Source organism: Eubalaena glacialis, chromosome 7 (genome assembly GCF_028564815.1).
Source record: "Eubalaena glacialis isolate mEubGla1 chromosome 7, mEubGla1.1.hap2.+ XY, whole genome shotgun sequence".
Lineage (NCBI taxonomy): Eukaryota > Metazoa > Chordata > Mammalia > Artiodactyla > Balaenidae > Eubalaena > Eubalaena glacialis.
Genome location: NC_083722.1, coordinates 55,796,178 through 55,812,523, shown reverse-complemented (window position 1 = coordinate 55,812,523; position 16,346 = coordinate 55,796,178). Strand labels below are relative to the sequence as shown.

At 40.5% G+C, this 16,346-nt stretch overlaps 1 protein-coding gene across 1 annotated transcript in view; it reads left to right on the top strand.

Moving 5' to 3' along the window:
- Positions 1-16,346, top strand: part of NEK10 (NIMA related kinase 10) — a 285,708-nt gene that overhangs the window by 16,814 nt on the left and 252,548 nt on the right. The gene's annotated exons all lie outside the window — the stretch shown is intronic.

Genomic DNA, 16,346 nt, shown 5'->3' with positions numbered 1-16,346 from the left:
GTAAGATTGTCCCAGGAAAGAAAAAGACATTTACCCAAGAATGGCATATTTTCTATATCTTATTTCTAGCATATGGTTTGAAGCAGTTTACAAGACTGAACATAGCATGCTCAAAGGACAAAACAGAGCAAAGACCATTTCGAAGGAGGTGAACGAATAGGCATTGCAGATGACCTCATTTAAATCACTCTGGTTAGGCCTGAATTTAGCTGAATTTTATGATAGACAGGCAAAATGAGAAAACACCCAAGTCACACTGTTTTCCTTGTCTTGAGTTTGGGTTCTCAGAAGGCATTTATTGCAGAGACATCTGGTAGCACCGTGGCCAGCATCCTCATGGTATAGGTTTGCAGTCGATAACAAGTGCTGATTAACTGGGCCGCCTCAGCCTGGACCTCGGGGAAAGGATGGGGGTGAGACATCCAGTCACAGCTCGGGGACGACATCTCTTCTCAGGACCAGATCAAATGTTCTTTCCTTTGCTCTCCTTTGTCTTAACACAGGTGCAGTGTGGTGCTGTAGAGAAGGGCTCGCTAGCAGGTCCTCGAGATTCTCTCTCGAAAATTCCAGGGGTTTTCAGTGAGCCATTGACTGGTGCTGGATTGCAGTCAGGAATGAATTTTCTCTCTGTTCTGGGTTGCTTGCAGTGAGAGGTATGCTGCTGCCAGACTTTGGGAGCAGACTTTGTTGGGAGAAGGAGGCTCCCAACATCGTTCATGGTTGGACGTGGCCTTATACTCTTCCCGGGAGGCCCAGACTCTCTCCCCACAAGCACTGGCTGAAAAGCCCATGAAGAACCTTGAATCTTCTCCATCACTTTGGGACTTGATTGAGATATCTGAATTCTGTCCCAGTGAGATGGGAAAAATTACCCTTATTCTGGAAAATAGGAAAAATCTTAATAATTTAATGCCTGACCGAAATAAAACTCTGACTTGGTCCAGTGCTGTAGGTGACTGTAAGTAGAAAAGCATCCATAAATACAGTCTAAGTGGTGGTCTAATGATTTGATCTTTTGGATGGGTTATTTAGTATTGTGTATTTATGTACTGGACAGTGACTGCCAAGTACATTGGTTTAGTTTAAAACAATCCAAGGTTGGGACTGCATCTGTCATGCCTTTTTACTTGGTTTAAGCAGAAGATTATTAGACTTGCTCAGATGATACAATAAGCCTAGAATCTTTACCAAGGTTATGTAATTTGGTCACAGCTCAGCTCTTGACAATATACTCAAAGATTGTTAAAAGATTAATGACCATTGCAAAGGACCTGAGGTTGTCCTAGACTGTTTCTTCTTAAGCTTGACGAGAGTAGAGCAATGGTTAGTAGCAGAGTAATTATGCCTGAAATGGTATTGGAAAATGAAGTTCTTTAATTTGTTTTGAAGACAACTATCATAGACTCCTCAGGGGATGTCCAGTAGGCCATTTGTCAGGTTGGTACTTTGGGTGAAGGCAGAAGATTTCCTATATTAAGGATGTAGAGACCTTACTGTGTCTCTGCACTGAAGGCAGGAATTGTTAGGGAAAACAGCTGGGTAGGGGTTGGCATCCAGCCGTTGAAAGAGATCTTAACAATTCGGAAGTCAAGAGATCTCTTGTCAGGACCTTTTCAGATTCTTAGTGATTAATGAGGCATCTTAGATTGGATGGAGTTACTGGCTTGCAACATGATCGGTCCCTGGAAATCTTTAAACCAGGAAGCGATGATTATAAATGTCTTTGCTTTCATAGTAGGAGAAGGAATTTAGCAATGTTGAACATCAAGAGCATCCTTTTATGTCATCCTTTCACTGCTGAGAGGTTGTTTTGTTCAGTTCTATTCTAAAAGCAGGGTTGGGTAAAAGATGGATTAAGTATAAAGGTCTTCCATTGTTTCTCACCCCAGATAACCTCGTTTGTTTGGTCAGAACTACCTTTTTTTGTTTCTTTACCCTCTAGCTTTAGACTAATAGAAGAATTACATCTCAGGGCCTTTCCTGGTATGGCTTCCTATCCCCTTTCTTTGTGAGCATCAGATTTGATGTTGCCTGGAAGGCTTGGATTCAATTCAATAAACAAATTATTGATCATCACTATGTGCAAGGAAGAGAAGGAGCACATGGTGGAGAAGGAAGGGAGGGTGAAAATACAAAGATGAGTAGGACATGTGGTCCCTTTCTTCCTAGGGACTCACTCTGATCAGCCAGTTACCCAGCATCTCAATACAAAGAAAATGTGATCAATATAAACTGTATTAATACAACCAAGGGATGGATGAGATTGTGGGGGTGGGGGTGTGGTCTTTGGTCCAATTCTGGTTATAGATAAGGTTGGGCATATTCTGGATGTTAATGCTGTTCAAGTTTACTCTGAGAATATGGCTGATTGGGAATTTAGTCTCATCTACTTATACCCAATTGACATTCTTCTTGTTGTCCCTCTTCTATTTCACTTTCCCCACCTGCAGTCTCCCCTAAACCACACTTCTGGGTACCCCCTTTTCTGGGTTTTTTCCCTAAGGTTGACCTGTGATTGAGCCTTTGTTCTCAGAAATAAAATTGCCAAGCAGCATCTGAAATGAGACAAGAATTGTTAACCCAGAGTCAGATAAGGCAAGATCTCATGGTAGATCTCAAAGGGCAAGCGCTGAACCTGAGGTGACTCTGGGTTACACATGGCAATGAATCTTGATGTGTGGCAGGGTATGGAAATGAATTTTCATCTTCTAACTTTTCTTTCTGCCCTAAGATCATTTGTCCACAGTAGAGTCTGCCATTAGAAAATACACCCACCTCTTTTTCATCTCATTTGCCTGTGCAGGAAAGCACAAAGTGTTACGAGGTTGTGTAGGGAAGTAAAAATTGTTACAAAGCTGACACATTTCCCAGTTAACTGACTACGTATACAATCGGCCTCTATTCCAGTATCTCTTTTGTGTAACTGTTCCTCCGAGGCCCCTGTCGGTCCATTCCCTGCTGATTGCCAGCTAATGTGAAGATTCTGTAATATAATACAAATAAAACATAATCTAATTTGTGAAATGAACTAGGGAATCTGACTAAAGATGTAGAATTTCATGAAGTTACTGAAAGTGATGGTGCTGAACTGGTGGGATCTGACAGATGAGGCCCTGCCAGAATCAGACGGCTTGACAATTGTAGAAGTTACAAGGAAGGTGACAGGATGGAACTTCAGAAAAGCATGTTTTGAATAGCAAAGAATAGGAGAGGGCATTAGGAAAAATTGATGGATCTTTCTAATATATTTGCAGAAATGAACCTCTTTTATGCTGCAAAAGTGAAAAGTAAATTCGAGGAAATTGGATCATGTTATATGACTTTATCAGAAAACATTTGCCAGAAAGTGTCAGCAGAACCCATTCTTGCTTTGTTCTAGTCATTAGGGCAGAGTTGCATTATAAGTTAAATTTTGTTAAATGTAAGATAAAATATATCTAAGTTTCATAGTTATTTTTTAAAATAATATTTTAATTACATCTTGTCCCCTGCTATTTAATATGAAATTTGGAGTTATTTTAAAGTGGGGTCTCGGGAGTTCCCTGGTGGACTAGTGGTTAGGATTTTAGGCTTTCACTGCCATGGCCCGGGTTCAAGCCCTGATTGGGGAACTGAGATCCTGTTAGCCACATGTCACGGCCCCCAAAAAAGAATAAATAAATAAAGTGGGTTCTCTTTTGGGTACTATTATCCCAGAATTGCCAGGATATCTCCTCTTCTCCCACCTGTAACTTTTGTAGAGGTATGTTCCAGGTTCTGTAAGTTCCGTTAAAAGAGAACCACCTCGTCTAAAATTAAGCATGACTTTATGTTTTTGTCCAAAAGTGCAGTCACATTTCTGATAAGAACAAGTTGACATCCTTATTATTTTACATCACATTTCCTGAAATATCTGCTGCAAATTTGAAATATTTTGGAAATGGGTCTATAGGAAGTCTAGATTGGGAAGCTATTTACATTCTCTATGGGAGCTCAAGAACTGCTTGAGCTAGGGGAAAATATCTTGTCCAAATCATCACAATCCTGTTAAAAAATGCTATTAAGTGTTCTGGGAACGTCACAGAAACCTCTAACCAAGAAGGCCTACATAGTTATTTGTTTACTAGTCATACCATAGTTGTCCGTGTCCACACGAGGACCGAGGTCATGATGCAAGTGAGTCTTCTTTGGAACTTTACCTGATCTTCAGCTTTGGCTCTCTTGACCCCATCACAGGGGGTGAGAGGAGAGGACAAGAAGGTCAGAAGCAGCAGCCATCTCTTCAGTGTCTCGATTAAGTTCTTAAAATTATACAAAGTTGATGGAGAGATGCTTTTTCTGTGATTTTATCTCATCAGGTAGTAGAGAGGCCAGTAGGGGCCTTTCAAGACTTCCTCCTCACCCAGAAAAAGAGAAGCCTGGTCCCTTTGGTAAAGTCTGTCAAATAGTTCAAAACTTCCTAGAGAGATCTTCAACTCAGCCCCACAAATTAGATAGAGATAAAGGTTCATTAAGGTCCCCAACATCTTAGGTTTGTGTCTTTAGGTACTTTAAAAAATCTGATGGTCAGGGTAAAATTCCTTGGCTGCTTCACAGTTTTCCTTAAGGTCTTTTTCCTTCTTGGCCTCATCTCTCACTCCTGCCCGGTGCATCCTTTGGGCTCACCAAGGTCAGACTGCACCCTTTGTTGTTTCTTGGAAAGTTATTCTCTCTCTCGCCTCTGAGCCTTGACCCCTGCTCTTCCTTGCCTGAAGCCTGCCATCCCCACCTCTTTGCCTTCCTGGCTGTTCTGGCCCCTCAAGTGGCCCTGGGCCCGTGTCCCTCCCACCACACCCTGAGCTGAGCTGAGCTGTTGGAGAACAGGGCTTCGGTCTTTTATCCCCAACTCAAGCCATTGACATTGGTTTTACTGGGGAGTGTGGAGGCTGAGAGTCTTCATAAAGTCGAATTTCTTTGCATTAAATTCTTTTTATCACCATAAAAAATTTGAAAAACAGAAAATTACAAAAAATGAAAATTTACCCTTTATACCACTCTTAGAAATAGCTACATTAACTCTTGCTACATTTCCTTGTAATTTTTAAAAAGTATACGCTTTTTTACTTCACACATGTGACAGATTATTATGCACATACAAAACTGTATGTGCTTTTTTAAAAATTTTATTTTATTTTTTATACAGCAGGTTCTTATTAGTTACCTACATTATATATATTAGTGTATATATGTGAATCCCAATCTCCCAATTCATCCTGCCACCACCACCACCCCCCTCGCTTTCCCCCCTTGGTGTCCATATGTTTGTTCTCTACACCTGTTGTCTCTATTTCTGCCTTGCAAACCGGTTCATCTGTACCATTTTTCTAGATTCCACATATATCCATTAAAATATGATATTTGTTTTTCTCTTTCTGACTTATTTCACCCTGTATGACAGTCTCTAGGTCCATCCACGTCTCTACAAATGACCCAATTTCGTTCCTTTTTATGGCTGAGTAATATTCCATTGTATATATGTACCACATCTTCTTTATCCATTTGTCTGTCAATGGGCATTTAGGTTGCTTCCATGACCTGGCTATTGTAAATAGTGCTGCAATGAACATTGGGGTGCATGTGTCGTTTATGGTTTTCTCTGGGTATATGCCCAGTAGTGGGATTGCTGGGTCATATGGTAGTTCTATTTTTAGTTTTTTAAGGAACCTCCATACTGTGCTCCATAGTGGCTGTATCAATTTACATTCCCACCAACAGTGCAAGAGGGTTCCCTTTTCTCCACACCCTCTCCAGCAGTCGTTGTTTGTAGATTTTCTGATGATGCCCATTCTAACTGGTGTGAGGTGATACCTCATTGTAGTTTTGATTTGCATTTCTCTAATAATTAGTGATGTTGAGCAGCTTTTCATGTGCCTCTTGGCCATCTGTATGTCTTCTTTGGAGAAATGTCTATTTAGGTCTTCTGTGCATTTTTGGATTGGGTTGTTTGTTTTTTTAATATTGCATGAGCTGTTTATATATTTTAGAGATTAATCCTTTGTCCATTGATTCATTTGCAAATATTTTCTCCCATTCTGAGGGTTGTCTTTTAATCTTGATTATAGTTTCCTTTGCTGTGCAAAAGCTTTTAAGTTTCATTAGGTCCCATTTGTTTATTTTTGTTTTTATTTCCATGACTCTAGGAGGTGGGTCAAAAAAGATCTTGCTGTGATTTATGTCAAAGTGTGTTCTTCCTGTGATTTCCTCTAAGAGTTTTATAGTGTCTAGTCTTACATTTAGGTCTTTAATCCATTTTGAGTTTATTTTTGTGTATGGTGTTAGGGAGTGTTCTAATTTCATTCTTTTACATGTAGCTGTCCAGTTTTCCCAGCACCACTTATTGAAGAGGCTGTCTTTTCTCCATTGTATACTCTTGCCTCCTTTATCAAAGATAAGGTGACCATATGTGCATGGGTTTATCTCTGGGCTTTCTATCCTGTTCCATTGATCTATATTTCTGTTTTTGTGCCAGTACCATACTGTCTTGACTACTGTAGCTTTGTAGTATAGTCTAAAGTCAGGGAGTCTGATTCCTCCAGCTCCGTTTTTTTCCCTCAAGATTGCTTTGGCTATTTGGGGTCTTTTGTGTCTCCATACAAATTTTAAGATTTTTTTGTTCTAGTTCTGTAAAAAATGCCATTGGTAATTTGATAGGGATTGCATTGAATCTGTAGATTGCTTTGGGTAGTACAGTCATTTTCACAATATTGGATTCTTCCAATCCAAGAACATGGTATATCTCTCCATCTGTTTGTGTCATCTTTGATTTCTTTCATCAGTGTCTTATAATTTTCTGAGTACAGGTCTTTTACCTCCTTAGGTAGGTTTATTCCTAGGTATTTTATTCTTTTTGTTGCAATGGTGAATGGGATGGTTTCCTTAATGTCTCTTTCTGATCTTTTGTTGTTAGTGTATAGGAATGCAAGAGATTTCTGTGCATTAATTTTGTATCCTGCCACTTTACCAAATTCATTGATTAGCTCTAGGAGTTTTCTGGTGGCATCTTTTGGATTGTATGTTTATAGCATCATGTCATCTGCAAACAGTGACAGTTTTACTTCTTCTTTTCCAATTTGAATTCCTTTTATTTCTTTCTCTTCTGATTGCTGTGGCCAGGACTTCCAAAACTATGTTGAATAATAGTGGCGAGAGTGGACATTCTTGTCTTGTTCCTGATCTTCGAGGAAATGCTTTCAGTTTTTCACCATTGAGGACGATGTTTGCTGTGGGTTTGTCGTATATGGCCTTTATTATGTTGAGGTAGGTTCCCTCTATGCCCAATTTCTAGAGAGTTTTTATCATAAATGGGTGTTGAATTTTGTCAAAAGCTTTTTCTGCATCTATTGAGATGATCATATGGTTTTTCTTCTTCAATTTGTTAATCTGGTGTATCACATTGATTGATTTGCATATATTGAAGAATCCTTGCATCTCTGGGATAAATCTCACATGATAAAAGTGTATGATCATTTTAATGTGTTTTTGGATTCTGTTTCCTAGTATTTTGTTGAGGATTTTTGCATCTATATTCATCAGTGATACGGTCTGTAATTTTCTTTTTTTGTGGTATCTTTGTCTGGTTTTGGTATCAGGGTGACGGTGGCCTTGTAGAATGAGTTTGGGAGTATTCCTTCCTCTGCAGTTTTTTGGAAGAGTTTGAGAAGGATGGGTGTTAACTCTTCTCTAAATGTTTGATAGAATTCACCTGTGAAGCCGTCTGGTCCAGGACTTTTGTTTGTTGGAAGATTTTTAATCACAGTTTCAATTTCATTACCTGTGATTGGTCTGTTCATATTTTCTATTTCTTCCTGGTTCAGTCTTGGAAGCTTATACCTTTCTAAGAATTTGTCCATTTCTTCCAGGTTGTCCATTTTATATGCATAGAGTTGCTTGTAGTACTCTCTTATGATGCTTTGTATTTCTGTGGTGTCTGTTGTAACTTCTTTTTCATTTCTAATTTTATTGACTTGAGTCCTCTCCCTCTTTTTCTTCATGAGTCTGGCTAAAGGTTTATCAATTTTGTTTATCTTCTCAAAGAGCCAGCCTTTAGTTTTATTGATCTTTGCTATTGTTTTCTTTGTTTCTATTTCATTTATTTCTGCTCTGATCTTTATGATTTCTTTTCTTCTGCTACCTTTGAGTTTTGTTTGTTCTTTTTTCTCTGATTCCTTTAGGTGTAAAGTTAGATTGTTTATTTGAGATTTTTCTTGTTTCTTGAGGTAGGATTGTATTGCTATAAACTTCCCTCTTAGAACTGCTTTTGCTGCATCCCATAGGTTTTGGATCATCGTGTTTTCAGTGTAATTTCTCTCTAGGTATTTTTTGATTTCCTCTGATTTCTTCAGTGGTCTCTTGGTTATTTAGTAACGTATTGTTTAACCTCCATGTGTTTGTGTTTTTTATGTTTTTTCCCTGTAATTTATTTCTAATCTCATAGTATTGTAGTCGGCAAAGATGCTTGATATGATTTCAATTTTCTTAAATTTACCGAGGCTTGATTTGTGACCCAAGATGTGATCTATCGTGGAGAATGTTCCGTGCGCACTTGAGAAGAAAGTGTAATCTGCTGTTTTTGGATGGAATGTCCTATGAATATCAATTAAATCTGTCTGGTCTATTGTGTCATTTAAAGCTTGAGTTTCCTTATTAATTTTCTGTCTGGATGATCTGTCCATTGGTGTAAGTGAGGTGTTAAAGTCCCCCACTATTATTGTGTTACCGTTGATTTCCTCTTTTATAGCTGTTAGCATTTGCCTTATATATCGAGGTGCTCCTATGTTGGGTGAATATATATTTGTAATTGTTATATCTTCTTCTTGGATCGATCCCTTGATCATTTGTAGTGTCCTTCCTTGTCTCTTGTAACATTCTTTATTTTAAAGTCTATTTTATCTGATATGAGTATAGCTACTCCAGCTTTCTTTTGATTTCCATTTCCATGGAATATCTTTTTCCATCCCCTCACTTTCAGTCTGTATGCATCCCTAGGTCTGAAGTGGTTCTCTTGTAGACACATATATATGGGTCTTGCTTTTGTATCCATTCAGCGAGCCTGTGTCTTTTGGTTGGAGCGTTTAATCCATTCACATTTAAGGTAATTATCAACATGTATGTTCCTTTTACCATTTTCTTAATTGTTTTGGGTTTATTCATTTACTTATTTATTTTTGGTTGCATTGGGTCTTCCCTGCTGTGCACAGGCTTTCTCTAGTTGCAGCGAGCAGGGGTACTCTTCATTGCGGTGTGTGGGCTTCTCATTGCGGTGGTTTCTCTTGTTGTGGAGCACAGGCTCTAGGTGCATGGGCTTTAGTATTTGTGGCTTGTGGGCTCTGGAGTGCAGGCTCAGTAGTTGTGGTGCAAGGGCTTAGTTGCTCCACAGCATGTGTGATCTTCCCGGACCAGGGCTCAAACCTGTGTCCCCTGCATTGGCAGGCAGATTCTTAAACACTGCGCCACCAGGGAAGTCCCTTGGGTTTGTTTTTGTAGGTCCTTTTTTTCTCTTGTGTTTCCCACTTAGAGAAGTTCCTTTAGCATTTGTTGTAGAGCTGGTTTGGTGGTGCTCAATTCTCTTAGCTTTTGCTTGTCTGTAAAGCTTTTGATTTCTCCATCGAATCTGAATGAGATCCTTGCTGGGTAGGGTAATCTTTGTTGTCGGTTCTTCCCTTTCATCATTGTAATATATCGTGCCACTCCCTTCTGGCTTGTAGAGTTTCTGCTGAGAAATCAGCTGTTAAGCTTATGGGAGTTCCCTTGTATGTTGTTTGTAGTTTTTCCCTTATTGCTTTTAATCATTTTTCTTTGTCTTTAATTTTTGTCATTTGATTACTCTGTGTCTGTGTCTCGGCATGATTCTCCTTGGGTTTATCCTGCCTGGGACTCTCTGCATTTCCCGGACTTGGGTGGCTATTTCCCATGTTAGGGAAGTTTTCAACTATAATCTCTTCAAATATTTTCTCAGGTCCTTCTTCTCTCTCTTCTCCTTCTGGGACCCCTATAATGCAAATGTTGTTGCATTTAATGTTGTCCCAGAGGACTCTTAGGCTGTCTTCATTTCTTTTCATTCTTTTTTCTTTATTCTGTTCCACAGCAGTGAATTCCACCATTCTGTCTTCCAGGTCACTTATCCGTTCTTCTGCCTCAGTTATTCTGCTATTGATTCCTTCTACTGTATTTTTCATTTCAGTTATTGTATTGTTCATCTCTGTTTGTTTGTTCTTTAATTCTTCTAGGTGTTTGTTCTTTAATTCTTCTAGGTCTTTGTTAAACGTTTCTTTCATCTTCTTGATCTTTGCCTCCATTCTTTTTCTGAGGTCCTGGATCATCTTCAGTATCATTATTCTGAATTCTTTTTCTGGAAGGTTGTCTATCTCCACTTCATTTAGTTGTTTTTCTTGGGTTTTATCTTGTTCCTTCACCTGGTACATAGTCCTCTGCCTTTTCATTTTGTCTGTCTTTCTGTGAATGTGGTTTTCATTCCACAGGCTGCAGGATTGTAGTTCTTCTTGCTTCTGCTCTCTGCCCTCTGGTGGATGACGCTATCTAAGAGGCTTTTGCAAGCTTCCTGATGGGAGGGACTGGTTGTGGGTACAGCTGAGTTTTGCTCTGGTGAGCAGAGCTCAGTAAAACTTTAATCCAATTGTCTGCTGATGTGTGGGGCTGAGTTCCCTCCCTGTTGGTGTTTGGCCTGAGGCAACCCATCACTGAAGGCTACAGGGTCTTTGGTGGGGCTAATGGTGGACTCTGGGAGGGCTCATGCCAAGGAGTACTTCCCAGAACTTCTGCTGTCAGTGTCCTTGTCCCCACACTGAGGCACAGCCATCCCCCACCTCTGCAGGAGACCCTCCAACACTAGCAGGTAGGTCTGGTTCAGTCTCCTATGGGGTCACTCCTCCTTCCCCCTGGGTCCTGATGTGCACACTACTTTGTGTGTGCCCTCCAAGAGTGGAATTTCTGTTTCCCCCGGTCCTGTCGAAGTCCTGCAATCAAATCCGGCCAGCCTTCAAAGTCTGATTCTCTGGGAATTCCTCCTCCCGTTTCCAGACCCCGAGGTTGGGAAGCCTGACGTGGAGCTCAGAACCTTCACTCCACTGGGTAGGCTTCTGTGGTATAAGTGTTCTCCAGTCTGTGAGTCACCCACCCAGTGGTTATGGGATATGATTTTATTGTGATTGTGCCCCTCCTACCACCTCACTGAGGCTTCTCCTTTGTCTTTGGATGTGGGGTATCTTTTTTGGTGAGTTTCAGTGTCTTCCTGTTGATGATTGTTCAGCAGTTACTTGTGATTCTGGTGCTCTTGCAAGAGGGAGTTAGCGCACGTCCTTCTACTCTGCCATCTTGAACAAATCTCCTCAACTGTATGTGCTTTTATGCAGAGTAGAATCCTTTAGAATCTTGTCTTTTTGTCTCCCTTTTGTTCTAAGTTTCACAACGTTAAATGTAGAAAGGAAGAAAATAAGCTTGTAGGCCTCAAGCTGATTCCTAACTTGGAGGAAATATCTAGCTCTTACATGTTAATTTCTCCTAAAATGTTATTTAGAGTTTATCCCATACTTAAATTGTGTGTACACGCACACTATATGTATATATGCATACACAAAAGTGTCATCCAATTAGAGCTGGAATGGACCCTGAAGACAAAATCCATTCCACCTCATTTGAGATATCCAGTAGCTGAGGGGCTGAGGCACAACCTTGACTGGTACTGTGTTCTCCTCCACCTTGCTGATTCCCTGGTTCTTTATTAGCCAAAGTATTGGGTTTGCCAAAAAGTGCCTTTGGTTTTTAAGAAAAAATAAAAGACACATTTTTCATTTTCACCAAGAACTTTATTGAATAATGTATTCACCCTTTTGTTCCACTACCTTCTGCCAGTTTTCAGGCAACTTCATAATTCTATCTTCCCAAAACTTTTTATCTTTTTGAACAAAGAACTGTTCCAAGTGCCTTTTACAGTCTTCCAGGGAATTGAAATTTTTTTCTATTAACAGAATTTTGTAAAGACTGAAATAAATGGAAATCTGAAGGTGCAATGTCCTGTGAATACGGCGGTTGAATCAGAACTTCCCAGCCAAGCTGTAACAGTTTTTGCCAGGTCATCAAAGAAACATGTGGCCTTGCATTATCCTGATGGAAGATTGTGCATTTTCTGTTGACTAATTCTGGATGCTTTTCATTGAGTGCTGCTTTCAGTTGGCCTAGTTGGGAGCAGTACTTGTTGGAATTAATTGTTTGGTTTTCCGGAAGGAGCTCATAATAGAGGACTCCCTTCCAATCCCACCATACACACAACATCACCTTCTTTGGATGAAGACCGGCCTTTGGTGTGGTTGGTGGTGGTTCATTTTGCTTGCCCTATGATCTCTTCCATTCCACATTATTGTACAGTATCCACTTTTCATCACCCATCACAATTTGTTTTAAAAACGGAATGTTTTCATTACTTCTAAGTAGGGAATCACATGTGGAAATACAGTCAAGAAGGTTTTTTTCGCTTAACTTATGGGGAACCCAAACATCAAAGTGATGAACATAACCAAGCTGGTGCAAATGATTTTCAACGCTTAATTTGGATATTTTGAGTATCTCCCATGTGGTAAAATGTTGATTGTTCTCAGATAATGTCTCGATTTGATTGCTATCAACTTCAACTGGTCTACTCAGCCGTGGAGCATCGTCCAACGAGAAATCGCCAGCACAAAACTTCGCAAACCACTTTTGACACATCCGATCAGTCACAGCACCTTCTCCATACACTACACAAATCTTCTTTTGCGTTTCAGTTGTGTTTTTACCTTTCTTGAAATAGTAAAGCATAATATGCCGAAAATGTTGCCTTTTTTCTTCCATCTTCAATATTAAAATGGCTACACAAAAATTCGCCAATTTTGATGTCTTTTTTTAAATGCATGCTGATATGACAGCTGTCACATAAAATCTAACAAAATTGTTTTGAATGAAGTTAAAGACAACTAAGTGCTACTAGAGCCATCTTATGGAAAAAACTGAACAAACCTTTTGGCCAACCCAATATGTTTAAAATTGGTTTTCAGGTTTGCCCCACAGAAAAGTGTCACTCGAGTAATTATGTTCTCTCTTTTCTACTATTTACTACTGCTTCTTGTGAAACTCATTCACTTGGATGTCTAACAGGCATGAAATTAAAATGTTCCCACCTTCCCAGGAAAGGACTGCTTGTTCTTTGGCCACACGTAAGCACCAGAACCTGTTTTAAACCTGACCAAATCAGTAAGTGACAACTTCCCATCAGTACATGAGCTTCTGGGAGCCAGGGAGTAAGCTGGAACACATTCCAGGAACCCCCTTTCCATGGCTAAAATCAATCAGTCCCCAAAAACCCCCACTTATGAAAGTTCACCCATTCCTGAACTCCTCTATCAGCTTTGCTTTGAGAGACTAAAGTACAGCTCTCTCCTGCTATAAATTAGTCTTTTCTTTCACGTATTGATTGGTGGACTTCTTTGGGCATCTCAAAGCTAACATGCCTAAAATGGGACTTTTGATTTCTCTTACTCAACTTGCCTTCCTCTCAACTTTAGTCTTTCCCAGCTATTAACCTAGTCCTAGCTGCCACTGTCTCTTGCTTGGACCATTGCAGTGGGCTAACTGGGCTCCTGCTTTGACCCTTGACTCCCTATGGTATGGTGTTCCTAACAGCACATCCAAAATGGTCTTTTCAGAATTTCTGTCACATAATGTCAGTCCTCTGCTTAAAGCCTTCCCGTGACTTTCCAGAATAAAAAGTCCAAAATCCCTATTCCTATTCTACAAAAGACCTACAGAACTGGCTCCTACCACCTCTGTAACTTCAGCTCCTATTACGCTGTCTTTGCTCAGTTTGTTCCAGCCCCCAAGGGCTTCCTTGTGCAAAGCAGTGCACTCCTGCTCAGGAACTAGATACTTTACTCTTTCGCTGTTCTGACCTTGACTCACTCCACAGTTCACTCAGATGCTAACCGTATCAGAAAACCCTTCTCTGACTCTCCTAAAATAGCATTATTCTCAGGACTCCCTAAACCCTTAACTTTAGGGTTGTTTTTCTCTGGTCACCACGTGATGTGCAGTTTTGTTTGTTTGTGTGTGTTATTGGTCTTCTTTCTCTAAATGGTAACCTCTGTGAACACAAGGGCATGGTTTTGTCCAGGCTGTAGTCCTGGGCGTTTAACAGTGCCTGGCTCCCAGTAGGTGATCAGCAAATATCTGAAAGCATTCAATCTCTGAAACTTTCACCAGCCATGGAGAAGAAACAGCTAGAACAGCCCTTCTACTCAACATCTGTCTGACTTTTGGGACCAACATGATGAATTGGATGGACCTCTGACTGGGTGTCTCTTCTGGGCCAGGTTTAATGGATGACACTACCCATTAAGAATAGTGGAACAAGTCAGTAAAGATTCTTTGAATACACATTTATAATTCATTTCTTCACGTTTTCTTATTCCTTTTAAGTTTTACATGTCTATTTTGATGTGAATTTTGCTTTTACAACTATCCAAAAAAATAGAGCTCTGTCGTATGAATTTGAGGTAATATTTATACTGAAACAGGTTTGAATTTCTCCACTTTTAAATTTTTAGTGAAAGGTGGTAGTTTTTTGGTGGTGGTTCTTTTGTGCGTTAATGAAAAGGGCAATCTAAATAACACCTCCTCTGAAGACGCTGCTTTTTCTGAGTGAGAACCAGCTGAGGTTGTGACCTCTGGCATTTGCATCAGCCCCTGGATGGAGTTAACCCCAGACCATGTGACTCTCAGTGCTCAGTCCTGCAGCTTTGTGACTCTCACATCACACACTGGTTTCTTCGACTGCATGGGAAGGTGAAACCCCAACTACCCTTTCTCTTTTCAAATGCTATGTCTCTGGTGGTACCATTTTTCCTTCTCTTTTTTTATACTGATAGCAGAAAATGGCATCTGATGCCTAAAGCGATGTGGCGGGTGGTCGTGGACAAAGGCCGTGGGGCCTGGTCATACTGCCATGTGGTAATAGTCCTGTGAAAGCAGTGGCAAAAGTTCAGTCACAAGAGGGGATAAATATTTGCCTGGTCATGAATCTGCTGCTGTGCAGCTGCTCTATTGGAACACAGCCTCCAGGGAAACACTGTCTTTGCCGACAGACAAGGTTTTCAGAGCTACCTCAGGAGACCCCTCACCACTGTGCAGAACGTGCCTGCCCCCGCAGTAGACGTATCTAAGAGCCCCTTTCTGTGCCGGGTGGAGGTGGGGGATGCGGGAGCCCTGGCCTGGGAGTCAGGGCCCAGGTCTGCTACCTATGCGCGCTCTTGGATCCGTCACCTGGCTCCTCAGTCAAATAAAGGCAGCCATCTTTAGAGTCTGTCATAATTATTCTCTGTAATCCTCTGCTTACACTAGACTCAGTGTGTTTCCTAGTCCCCCGACTCTTGACAAACAGAGCTCTATATCACCTTACAAAACATGCCATTCCCCATAACAGCAGAGCTCCAGCCAGTGAGCCAGGTCCTTGGGTGAGGGGGGAGGTTGAGGGCTGGAAGCCATGGAGGGAACAACTGCTCCTCAGAGGTCAGCGCTCAGAGGGGAGGCCCTGCAGGACCCAGACACCAGGAATTCTATTTACATTTACAACAGGCCAGAATCACATAGAAATATTAATAGCTTTGGGCCACAGTTCCTAAATTGTAGAACAAAAAAATGCCATTTGCTTAGAACAGAACTTTGAGACTTTTCTGGAACTCTTCATTTGTTTACACTCCTTTTATGGTAAAAACAAAACAAAAACCGTTCCGGAATTGTTTTTCTTTTCTTTTTTTTTTTTTAGAGGTGAGAAGAAACAGAACAAAAAAACCTTTTCATATTTAATGTGAAAAAACATTTGAAAGGCCATGGACTTTCCTCATGAAGATTGTGTATTCTTAACAGGAAAAATTTCAAGTACACACATATTTGTAGTGTGAGTCATCTCTCAATATGTCCCATGGCTTCTCCTCTTAAATAATGAAGAGCAGCCAGCATTAAACCTCGGGAGGTTACCAGCAGCTGTTGCAACTGGATCATTATTCCTGTTAGATCTTTGGGATATACTGTCTGCACTGCACTGCAGGCTACACGCTATCTTTAGCTGACCCCAGCACCTGGAAGGGAAACTAGTCATGCGCCATCCCTCTACTTATGAGATTAAAGGTATTCTCTCTCTAATAGGAACCTCAGAATAACCACATCCTTACAAGTGTTCCCAGAGGTGATTGTTTTAAATTCAAAATGTACTTCAAATTTGCATTATTTTTCCCAGTACAAGGAACTTAGGATGAAATATAGTGCAGCTTCCCACTGTGGCCTTG